This window comes from Microcaecilia unicolor, chromosome 9 (assembly GCF_901765095.1).
Source record: "Microcaecilia unicolor chromosome 9, aMicUni1.1, whole genome shotgun sequence".
Taxonomy (NCBI): Eukaryota; Metazoa; Chordata; class Amphibia; order Gymnophiona; family Siphonopidae; genus Microcaecilia; species Microcaecilia unicolor.
This window is the reverse complement of record NC_044039.1, coordinates 39,974,491-39,987,402: the sequence shown is the minus strand read 5'-3', so window position 1 is coordinate 39,987,402 and position 12,912 is coordinate 39,974,491. Positions and strand designations below refer to the sequence as shown.

General features: G+C 43.4%; 1 protein-coding gene across 1 annotated transcript in view; it reads right to left on the bottom strand.

Annotated features, from left to right (window-relative positions):
- Positions 1-8,310, bottom strand: part of ADA2 (adenosine deaminase 2) — a 131,127-nt gene extending 122,817 nt beyond the window's left edge. The window contains 1 exon segment of the mRNA XM_030215327.1: positions 8,162-8,310. The gene's annotated coding sequence lies outside the window, so the exon portion shown is untranslated.
- Between the last annotated feature and the right edge of the window lie 4,602 nt (positions 8,311-12,912).

The window sequence follows — 12,912 nt, the reverse complement described above, 5'->3', positions numbered from 1 at the left end:
TCACCATAGGCGCCCGGTATAAGAGGCTTGGGGAGGCTAAGCCTCCCCAGCCGCAAGCCCCAAGCGTCTCTCTCTCCCATTCCCACCCCCCAATGCACCGTTTATCTCTCGCACTCCCTCCCTGCAGTCCCTATAATTTGATTAGATCGCCGGCGCTACAGTACTCTCTCACACCCCCCCCCCCCCCGATGCAGCATCTCTATCCCTCTCACTCCCTCCAAAGTGATTCAGATGATCGCCCATCGCTGCCGCCAGTAGCGGCACACCAGCATTGTATTACAACTTGCTTCGGGGCTTTGGCCTGACTGCATGATGTGCCACGCCTCCTTTGACCAGCCTTTCTTCTGATTCGTCCAGCTCTCGCGGAAGCAGTTTGGTCAGAGGAGGCGGGGCACATCATGCAGTCAGGCCGAAGCCCCGAAGCAAGCTGTAATACGATGCTGGAGTGAGTAGGAACTGAAATTTGACTTTTTTTGTTAATAATCTGCTCTTCTGATGACGACCAGCAACAGCTAGTTCTCTTGCAGATATAAGGTGTTTTTGTTTTCTTTTACCTATTCTGTTATCTTGATAATTAAATCTAAGAATACACACACACCTTTCACTTTCGATCTCTGGATTTCAAGCGGATGAACCAGTGGAAGTCAATGCACTTTATTTTTTAAAATCCAGTTTATGTTGGGATATGTTCAAAGATGAGACTCATAGCCTGGAATACCGAGGAGCTACGGATTTTGAGCAGCTTCTGCAGCTAGAGCGTTTAAGTAGAGATGCCTTATACGTGACCCATGTATAAAGCCACACAGGCAGCATGTTCCTCTTTGCAGTACCCCTCCCCTCCCACATACACACAGAGGCACCATGTTCAGATTTTTTCAGCACACAGCCAGCATGCACCCCTCACAAACACTCAGTATACCAGTATCTCTCTGCTGATCCCCCCACTCCAAACACACCCACTGTATTTGTCTCTGTTGCCCCCATACATACACCAACTTGTCTTATTTTTCCACTGCCACAGATTCTCACATTCTGTACTGCTTCCAGCAAGCTTTCTGAGCAATTAAATTACCACCTTTTTAGCTGCTAAACTCAGGAATTAATAGAATTAGTACATAAATTATGGAGACAATAGAAAGCTTGTCTCTTTTCAGTACTGTCATGGTACAGTAAGGTTCTGAGTGTGTTTTTGCACAAAGTTGTGCATAGTGTTTTGCAGTTGAGCGATTGTGGTTAGTATATGCTTTGAGCAACCACTTTATTCTTTGACATATGATACATATCTAATATCTAAATTTAATAAAAAGTATTAATTGTGATTATTTTATTTGTACTTTTTTTTTTTCTGTGTGTTGTCAGACAATTATGGATGTAAACCCCGCCCCTGGCCCCAACCCTAACCCCACCCCCTTTAGCCTCCCCAAACAGTTGGGCCACCGACCGCCTATGTGGATCACGTTCTTCTCCTCAGACGTCTGCAGTCTATTGGCATTTCTGGTACAGTCTTGCAGTGGTTTCAAAGCTACCTTTCTAATCGTATGTGCCAAACTGTCCATCACAAAGCCCGTACTTATACTTTTTTCTGTTGATTCTGGTGTACCACAAGGCTCTATACTGGCCCCCACATTGTTCAATGTCTTTCTGGCCCCACTCCTCACTTTGATCCAGTCCAATCATTGTCTCCCTTTTTGTTATGCTGATGATGTTCAGATTCTTTATCGTATTCCCCTTTCCTGTTCTGATTTAGCTGACTTTAATCTGTGTCTACAAAAATGTCCTGGCTTTCCAAGCATCCTCTGTTCCTTAACTCTAAGAAGTATGAGACCATTCACTTCCCCACTCCTTATATTACTGTTCTCCCACACCCCATTCATACAGCTCTGCCTTTTCCTATTATTGATAAGCAGGCCCTGGAATTCAGGGATTAAATAAAAATTCTGGGTGTTCGCTTCGACAGTCACCTCACCTTTAAATTACAAATTAATGCTGTCCTTAGAGTTTCCTTCTTTGCCCTTCATCGGATTCGTTCTATTTGCCCTTTTTTTCTCCCTCTCTGCTCTCTTAATTCATTACTTCTCAGTTTGGTCATCACTACTGTATGTGGGTCTTCCCCTCTTGCCCCTCAAGCGTCTTCAGCTGGTTCAGTCCACTGCAGTTCATCTACATCATCTCCCCTCAGTGCCAGATAATTTATCTCATCTTTTCATCCCTTACACCCCCTCTAGGTCACTCCACTCCTCTGCAACTGGGTCACTTTGGTTGCCCCCTCCATCTGTCATCCATCTTGACATCACCCGTTCCATTGCTATCAGCTATGCTGGACCTAAACTCTGGCACTTCCTCCCTGTACACTTCTGACTTAAGCCTTCCTACGTAAAGTTCAGGGTGACTGAAAACTCATGTCTTTGAAACTGCATATCCTGTCACCTGTTAATTTTTTTTTTCTCTTCTCTCTTTACTGGCAGCTTATTTTTGTTCACTGTAAAACCACATAGAAGGAAACTTTGGCATTCTGCGGTATATCAAACAACTGTAAATAAATAGATTGTTCTAAATGAGGTCTCACCAGAGTCTTATACAGGAACATCATCACCTCCTTTTTCCTACTGGCCCTTCCTCTCTCTATGCACCCAAGCATCTTTCTAGCTTTCGCCATCACTTTTTCTACCTGTTTGGCCACCTTAAGATCATTGCATACGATCACACCCAAGTCCCCCAAACTTTGCTTGCAATAAATAATGAAGCTAAAAGGAGAACTATACCATGTTTTCCATTTTCAGAGTCCCTGTAAAGGAATTTCTCCACCACCGCCAACTCCAGGCTCCGCCCTTTCTGCCTCACCTCTCCCTATGCTTGGAATAAAGTTCCTGAGCCCATACGCCAAGCCCCCTCCCTGCCCATCTTCAAATCCTTGCTCAAAGCCCACCTCTTCAATGTTGCCTTCGGCACCTAACCATTATACCTCTATTCAGGAAATCTAGACTGCCCCAATTTGTTTGACTGCACATTTTTGTCCATTAGATTGTAAGCTCCTTTGAGCAGGGACTGTCCTTCTTTGTTAAACTGTACAGCGCTGCGTAACCCTAGTAGCGCTTTAGAAGTGTTAAGTAGTAGTAGTAGTAATAGGAGAGAGCCAGTAGGAAAGAGAGAGAGAAATGCTTGCTCTAAGAGTGAGATGTTTAATTTTTTACAGATGAAGTTAGAAAAGTTTTTATTGGCTGAACAATTCCTGTTAAAGAATGAAGCAACGGCTGACTGTAAATACTGTAAGAAGTATCATCGCAGTGTCATGACACTTCAGTACCATCTAAAGTCAAAGTACGCATTCGCTTTTACATCACCACATACTAGCACAATGAAAATGTGCTGCAAATGCCCGTACCTAAATTTACACGCGGAACACCGTTATTCTATGATTACGTGCGTAACTCAAAACCACACCCCTGATCTGCCCCAAAACACCCATGACCCTCCCATTTCCACACTCCCTTTCTTGGACCACTTGTAAATTTTAGGTGTGGGTCCCACACCTAACTTTACATGAGTAAGTCCCAATTAAATCTAACTATTGCTAATAATTGCTTGTTAAAAAGTCAATTATTGGCACAAATTGGCTCATTTTTCTAATAAATTGCATGTACAATTTTTGGTGGCCTTTATAGAATCGGGGGGTAATGTCCAAGGACTTAACTCTCCTAATAAGAGAAAATTGTTATTTAAGAAATTGAAGATTGTCCTTGGGCACAGACATTGAGCAGGAAACCCATTTGACAAGATGAGGGGAAAAATTGCTTAGGCATAAAGAGTATCCATATTTCTATTTTACCTCCAATAGGGGTGGAGTTAAGAAAAGGGGAGTTGCTATACTGATTCACAAGGAGGTTCCCCTTCAAATTACCGATACTCTTTGGGATGAGGATGGTAAGTACTTAACTGTAAGTAGGAAACTCTATGGTGCAAAGAGCACACTGCTAAATGTATATGCGCCAAGTGATTCTCAAAATGCTTATTGGAAAGTAATAGCAGACTAGAATATATCCTGGTGTAGGGGTGTCAGTAGAAGCAGCTTTTGCAAATCTATCTGATGCATATTCACTATGGATATCCCCAAAATCATAATGGTTGGAGATGGGTCAGGAAACCCTGACCCAAGAGGTGGCCAGCTCCATCCTCAGTTACAGAACAGGTCTGGTTTTCAGGATATTCACAATTAATATGTATGAGAAATTTGCATGCGCTGCTATCTCCATATCTGCTGCAGATCCTTGCCTGTATCTAGTTGAAGCAAATGTTCCCTTTGATTTGGCTGCCTGTATCTTCTCTGCTTCATCCACTACATTGATGCATGCAGGCCTGAAGCCTGGGATGCTGTGTGCTGGCAGATCTGGAGGGCTCAATTCCCAGGAGCTACTGTGGCCTTAAGTGACCATGCTTTCTAGCAGAAAGTTCATTCCTGCAGAGCACCCCAGATCAGCAGAACAAGTTGCTAGTGGACCATGATATCCTTTGGAGATATGGAAGAACTGAGATCATTTCATATGTGGCCTGCTCAAAGAGGATCACCAGAACCCAACTCCTTGAAAAGCAGCTCCAAAGTGCACAAAGTGAAGCAGTAGCCATAAAAGGAGTGGAGGAGTAGTTAAAGCATTGGGCTGATAACCAGCAAAGCCTAATTCAAATCACACTGCTGCTCCTTGTGTTCTTGGGTAAGTCGTTTAACCCTCCCTTGCTTCAGGTACAAAAATTAGATTGTGAGTCCTCTGGGAACAGGGAAAGGCCTAGGGTTAATGAATATAACTCATCTTGAGCTACTAAAAGTGTGAGCTAAAGCCAAATAAATTAATAAAAAGGAACCAATGCCCTACACCTTCCACTTGTGAAGTAATTCCACCAGCAATTTCAGTAGTTCTTCCTCTTGGAAAAAGCAACACTACAAAAGCAGTATTGGGGGGGGGGGGGGGGGGAGAGTCTCAGAAAGAACAAAGGTTGCCCCAAGGAACATATTTTTAAAACCACCTGAAAAGTTTACTTTGTTTCACTTATTCCTTTGTATTTTGCACATATTTTATGTGCACGACAAACTTGTGCATTCTGAAATGTGGGTATAAATATTTTAGATACAATGCACAGAACCACCTTGGTCTGTTCAAGAATTGGGAATTGCTGTACAAGCTACATGTTTGACTCTGGCTTAGCACCAGATTCTCACTGAGATTCGACCATGAGGCACACAATTACTGGGCCACAGGGAGCTCCCTAGCTAAACAGGAAGTGAAAGCAAGGGCTCAGACTACCAGAATATTTCCACTTCCTGTTTCAAAAACCCCCCATCCAGCTCTGCAAGGGAAAAGAAGAAGTGGAAACACTTAGGGTCTACTAGCTGGGCCAAAAAAAGAATGGCAATAGACCCGTCAACTGGCTCTTTTTGTGTATCAGATTGATGAAGTCATGGTTTTATATTATGACACGCACGACCCTCTAATCCTGCAGAACTACAAATCTCTGTATGTTCCGAGGTAAAACTAGCACTAATCCAACAGAAATGGAGTCATTTGGCAAACCTAGGGGGTCTTTTACAAAGCGGCGATAAGCCCAATGTGGGCTTACCACACGCTAAAACGGAACTACTGCCGGCCCAACACAGCCACCAGTAGTAGCTCCAGCTGGAGCGCACACCATTTTCGGTGCTCCGGGAAATGATTTTTTCCCTAGCGTGGCGCTAACCTAGCGATAATTGGGCATCACTGTGCGCTACCCGGTTACTGCCAAGTTACCGTGGGAGCCCTTACCACCACTTCAATAGGTGGCGGTAAGTGCTCCCCACCGCAAGAGTTATCTTACCATGTGGCCATTTTTTGGGGGGAGGGGAGGCATTTTACTGGCTGCGGTAAAAAGGGCCCTGGCACGCTGTAAAAACAGCACCTGCAACTAACTGCAGGGCACTTTTTCCCGCAGCTTAGTAAAAGGACCATTTAAAGACTGGAAGGAAGAGAAAGAAGAAGATAATAGGAAGCAGAAAGAGGAAAGAAGAATACAAATATCCATGCAGAAAGAGTTGGAGACCAAAAAAAATGATAAGGACGGTATTAATGATCAGACTTTAGAGAGAATGAATGAACAAGCCCAGTTCTCTTTCCCTGTCATAAAATTACTAATAAACTTGCTTTCTATTAATGTGTCCATTATAGTTTTAAAATGTAAGTTGCAATGAAATTCTTGTTTCATTATTAACAATTTTAACTGTTTTTGACAGTTATCTTCTGCTTTGTGAAAAACAAAACCAGAGCTCAATAGCAAGTCTGGACAACAGAGATGCCTGTCTGCCTTGCATGTCTATTCATCCAGTGGAAACTAAGGGGCCCTTTTATTAAGTGGTGGTAAGTACATAAGTAATGCCATACTGGGAAAAGACCAAGGGTCCATCGAACCCAGCATCCTGTCCACGACAGCAGCCAATCCAGGCCAAGGGCACCTGGCAAGCTTCCCAAACGTACATTCTATACATGTTATTCCTGGAATTGTGGGTTTTTCCCAAGTCCATTTAGTAGCGGTTTATGGACTTGTCCTTTAGGAAAACGTCCAACCCCTTTTTAAACTCTGCTAAGCTAACCGCCTTTACCACTTTCTCCGGCAACGAATTCCAGAGTTTAATTACACGTTGGGTGAAGAAAAGTTTTCTCTGATTTGTTTTAAATTTACTACACTGTAGTTTCATCGCATGCCCCCTAGTCCTAGTATTTTTGGAAAGTGTGAACAGACGCTTCACATCCACCTGTTCCACTCCACTCATTATTTTATATACCTCTATCATGTCTCCCCTCAGCTGTCTCTTATCCAAGCTGAATAGCCCTAACCTCCTTAATCTTTCTTCTTACCACACGCTAAAAAGCATTATGGAGAGATGCGCTCAGGCGTTCTGCGGTAGTTCTGGGATAGGCATGCACCAATCCCACACTAAAAAGTATAAAATATTTTTTTAGCGAGGAGGGCATGTTTGGGAGCAGAGAGTAGGCATGCCCTAAGCTAATTGGTTGGCGCAGGCAAATTGCCACACACTGCCAATTAGCGTGGGGTTAGTACATGAGCCCTTACTGCCTACAAAATAGGTGGCAGTATGGGCTCACACAGTAATGGCCACCCGCTAATTAGAAAATCAGCACGTGGTCATTAATGAAAAAAGTAGACTGTGTCCATTTTACAGCCATGATAAGAGTGGCCTCAGCGCACAGGGAACCCACACGCTAAAAATAGTGCAGGCCACTTTTTAGCACAGCTTTGTAAAATGGTCCCTAAATATTTCACTGTATTCCTGTGACCTGTACAAATTCCTCTGGCTGTCTCATTAACCACAGTGCTTCAAGAGGCACAGCACCTTAGATTTTCTTCTAAAATTCTGGAAGTAATAAAACACGCCTCGGACAAGAATCTTATGCGTTCCACATCCCAAACAGACCTTATTACAATCTGTAATAAGATGTCTACAACAGGGTCCTGGCTGCATTACCTACAGGGGTATGGTTCTTGCAAGTCAATTCAGAAATATTTGGGAATATGGAAAGCCCGTCACTGTCATGGCCAGGGGAGGGGCAAAAGGTTCGTGCTTAAACGCTGGGCAGTCACGCTGCAAAATTCTGCCAGGACTTTAGTTAACATCTCCTGGAGGTATAGTGGCCTTTCATTTTACAGCTCAGGAAATAGGCGCGTGCCAGGATTTCGCAAATCAATCCTAAAGAACTCTTGATTGCCACATTAAAAAGACGCTGCCTGAGCTTCTGTGGGCAGGCTCTGCACCAAAGAACATGTAGAAACCCTGTCTGTATGAGGTATTTGCGTGTCCCCAGATGGCAAGTGCAAAGGGCCAGACAATGTCCTCTTTACATTCTCGCATCAGGGAGGCGCTGCCAGGAATCCTCTTGGCAATCCCTAAGTAGTCAGTACTTCTCCATTGCACCCCACATGAAGAGAGATAACTTCAGAAAATGCGTGGACAGATGGTGCCTACTGGATACATGTACCCCTGGGAAAGGGCAGTGCCAGGACCTCCAGGCGATCAGTGGGGAACAGACGGTGCCTGCCAGTACCTAGCCTAGGAGACGGGCACGGTTGCATCGGTCCCTCCAGGGTTGTAACTTCTGCATGTATTACATTAACAATAACGAACCTGTGAAACTGGCTCCGCCCGGAAGACGCAAGACCGCTTTCTCCTCGCTCGCTCCCCCCTCCTCGTCTCTGGCTTTGTTTCTTCGTCTGCCGGCCACAAAACAGCTGAGCAGCAAAACAACTCGCAACCTGCTTCCGCCGTTCCCCCTCCCCTTCTCTCGATATGTCAGTCAACACCGCCCCCTTGTCTTGGTTACTGGGGTTTAAAAGTTCTTGCAAACTCCCCTCTCCTGCTCTCTTGGCTCCGCCCTTCCATGTAAGCCACGCCTCTGCCAGGAAGCACAGTGTCCCTTGCTCTTTCTTACCTCCACGCCTCCTGCAGCCGGATCACACCCCTTTTCTTTAAATGTGACAGGGGAGAGGGGGGGTGGGAAGTGAGCGGTGTGTGAGGCGTGAGCTAGGGAGATGTTATAATGATTTTAGTTTTCAACCAAATTAGTGGTAGCTTCCAGAAATGCAGTGGGGTGGGAGTGAGATATTCGGTTTTATGAGCAATGTTAGAGTTAAGAACATAGGAGCTGCTGTATGCTTTTTCAGCATCTGTCTGTCTCTACAATAGTACTGGGATTCAACCACAATGGGGCCCCAGGTTACTGGTGATGCAATCCACCCTGTGCTGAGTACGTTGCTTACTAAAGATTTTTACTGTTCTTTAACTAAAAGAACAACTGAGTAAGATAGCTGATGCAATATTTATTGAGCCTTATCTAAAAACATTGTAACCTAGGAGAAAATTCTTTCTTGAATAAAGCCAATGCCCACTCCCTCTATAGAAACAGCAATGCTGCTAGGTTGTTCAAAACTATCTAATGGTATTTCATTTGATTTTGTTTGTTTCATAAATCAGCTTTTCTGTAAGACCTGAACTGTATTTCTGAAATGTTCACACTTTCTTTAAAAAAAAGTATGATTTTATTTTGACTACAAACTCAAAGCCATCTTAGTCTATGTCTTGGGGCCCTATAAAAAAAAAAACCCTAAACTACTAAGTACCTCAGTATAGAAAGTAGAGATTGGAATTGAGAAGTCCAAGTTGGGACATGCTCAGTTCTGCTGCTACTTTAGAAAAGGAACACATGGAGGGGCACAGCCTAGTGGTTACTGGGAGAGTAAGAGGAGGTCAAATCTGATTCCCTTCAGTGGTCATCTGGTCATTTAGGGCAGTTTTTGTGGCTTATTTGTTAATAAAACAGGTCTAGACCAAAACATCCATGCCTCTTAGTCATTAAGATTCTCTTTTTATTATAATTTTCAGCAGTTTCTTTGGAGGAATTGTTGGGTGTTCCATGTTGTGTTGTATGAATTGTGCATTCCGCTGCTGTAAATTGTTTTGAATGTCTATTAGCATGAGGAGATGGTGAAGATAGATGTTAAATGACTAAATAAACACATCAGAAACAGATGAAGAGAGATTTTGAAGAAGTATTTAATATAAGAGGTATATAGGGCCACCTATAGCACAAAAACATCTAGGAAATAACCATTTTTGAAAGAAAATAAAAAAATATAGACATTTTTCTGATTTGAAAATGGCTATATTCCCCACTTGAATGCGCTGAGGACCCCCGCCAGCAATGGTATTTGTTTGTGAGGGGAAGCAGCAAGGAGACGCGGTGGGGGGGGCGAGGCAAGGAGTGTTGGGGGTGGCGAGGCATGGCGGTGGGGGGGCGGTGGGATGGCACTCAAAATGTGCCCCCAACCTTGGGCTCTGGCCCCCTCCCACCATGAGGTCTGGCTACGCCCCTGGGACAGACTGAAGGTCCATCAAGCCCAGCATCCTGTTTCTAACAGTGGCCAATCCAGGTTACAACTACCTGGCAAAATCCTAAAACAGTACAATACATTTTATACTGCTAATCCTAGAAATAAGCAGTGAATTTTCCCCAAGTCCATCTTAACAATTGTGTGCTCCCTAGTCCTTGTATTTTTGGAAAGAGTAAACAAGAGTAATGGCTTGCATTTGGACATTTTAGACTTGGATGTCTTTGGTTTTGAAATTCGCCGAAAATCAAAGATGTCCAAATCTAGGGACATCCAAATCCAAGGACGTCCATGGTATTTTCGAAACCAAAGATGGGCATCCACCTTTTTTCAAAAATTACCTTCTCCCTGCCTCCGAATTTGGACGTTTTACAAAGACGTCCAAAGTCCAACTTAGACGTTTCTTTCGGAAATGCCCCTCCACATCTTTTTCGAGATACGGTGACCAGAATTGAACACAGTATTCGAGGTGCAGTCACACCATGGAATGAATCAAAGGCATTATAACGTCCTCATTTTTGTTTTCTATTCCTTTCCTAATAATATTTAATATTTTATTTACTTTCTTAGCTGCCACCGCACACTGAGCAGAAGGTTCCGATGTATCATCAATAATGTCATCTAGATCCCTTTCCTGGTCAGTGACTCCTAATGTGGAACCTTGCATCATGTAACCATAGTTTGGGTTCTTCCTTCCCACATGCATCACTTTCAACTTGCTCACATTAAATGTCATCTGCCATTTGGATGCCCAATTTTGTAAGGTCCTCTTGTAATTTTTCACAATCCTCTTGTGATTTGACAACTTTTAATAACTTTGTGTCATCAGCAAATTTAATTACCTCACTAGTTACTCCCCTTTCTAGATCATTTATAAATATGTTTAAAAAAAGCAGCAGTCCCTGGGGAACCCCACTATCTACATTTCTCCATTGAGAATACTGACCATTTAAACCTGCTCTCTGTTTTCTATCTTTTAACCAGTTTTTAATCCACAATAGAACATTGCCTCCTATCCCATGACTCTCCAATTTCCTCTGGAGTCTTTCATGAGGTACTTTGTCAAATGCCTTTTGAAATCCAGATACACAATCAGGCTCATTTTCGAAAGAGAAGGACGCCAATCTTTCGACACAAATCAGAAGATGGACGTCCTTCTCCCAGGGTCATCCAAATCGGTATAATTGAAAGCCGATTTTGGACATCCCCAGCTGCTTTCAGTCGCAGGGATGGCCAAAGTTCAAGGGGGCATATCGGAGGCATAGCGAAGGCGGGACTTGGGCGTGCCTAACACATGGATGTCCTCAACCCATAATGGAAAAAAAAGGGCGTCCCTGACAAGCACTTGGACGACTTTACCTGGTCCTGTTTTTCTTACGACCAAGGCACAAAAAGGTGGCCGAAATGACCAGATCACCACCGGAGAGTATGAGGGATGACCTCCCCTTACTCCCCCAGTGGTCGCTAACCCCCTCCCACCCTCAAACAACATCTTTCAAAATATGTCGTGCCAGCCTCAGATGTCATACTCTGGTTCATCACAGCAGTATGCAGGTATCTGGAGCAGTTTTAGTGGGTGCAGTGCACTTCAGGCAGGCAGGCCCATGCCCATCCCCCTCCCTACCTGTTATGTTTGTGGAGGAAACAGCGAGCCCTCAAAAACCCACCAGAAACCCACTGTACCCACATCTAGGTGCCCCCCTTCACCCATAAGGGCTATGGTAATGGTGTACGGGTGTGGGGAGTGGGCTTTGGGGGGCTCAGCACACAAGGTAAGGGAGCTATGTACCTGGGAGCAATATATGAAGTCCACTGCAGTGCCCCCTAGGGTACCCAGTTGGTGTCCTGGCATGTCAGGGGGACCAGTGCACTACAAATGCTGGCTCCTCCCATGACCAAAGGGTTTACATTTGGTCATTTCTGAGATGGTCATCCTTGGTTTCCATTATCACTGAAAATCAGAAACGACCAAGTCTAGGGACAACCTAAATTTCAAGATTTGGATGTCCCCAACCATATTATGAGACGAAAGATGGATGTCCATCTTGTTTCGATAATACAGGTTTCCCCACCCCTCCATCGGGACGTTTTGCGAGGACATCCTCAACAAAACTTGGGCGTCCCTTTCGATTATGCCCCTCAATATCAACCAGCTCACCTTTATCCACATGTTTGTTCAGCCCTTCAAAGAAATGTAGTAGTTTGGTGAGGCAATATTTCCCTTCACTAAATCCATGTTGGCTTTGGGGCTAATTTTCAAAGCACTTAGACTTACAAAATTACATAGGAATCTATGGAACCTTGTTCTAAGTGCTTTGAAAATATGCTTCCATGTCTCATTAATCCATGTTTTTTAATATACTCTGTAATTTTGTTCTTTATATTAGTCTCTACCATTTTGCCTGGTCTATAATTTCCTGGATCACCTCTGGAACCTTTTTTAAATATCAGCATTACATTGGCCACCCTCCAATCTTCCAGTACCGTGCCTGATTTTAAAGAGAAATTACATATTACTAACAATAGTTCTGCAAGTTCAATTTTCAATTCTATCAGTACTCTGGGATGAATACCATCTGGTACAGGAAAGCCATCACTCATCTCTAGAACTTTACATTACTTTAGAGTTTTATAACCTGCTTTATCCCCAAAGTAGAATTCAGAATGGGATAACATCATAAAGAAAACCTGACTACAATCAATCAGGAAATTACAATAACAATCGATATTATTGCCAATTAAAAGTTTCCCCATCATAAATTATCATCAGATAATATGTATTTCTTTAAAAAATAAGACTAACAATTTCCGGAAAGCAAGATAGGAAACCATAATACTTGTTGGTAACACATTCCAAATCGTAACAGCTTGGTAATAAACTAAATATTCATAATGTAATTTTAATCTCAAACCTTTAACTGAAGGGAAAAACAGAAGAGAGCCTTTTACATTAAAACGAGAATTAATAGACCCTAAAACTTTGACAGAAGC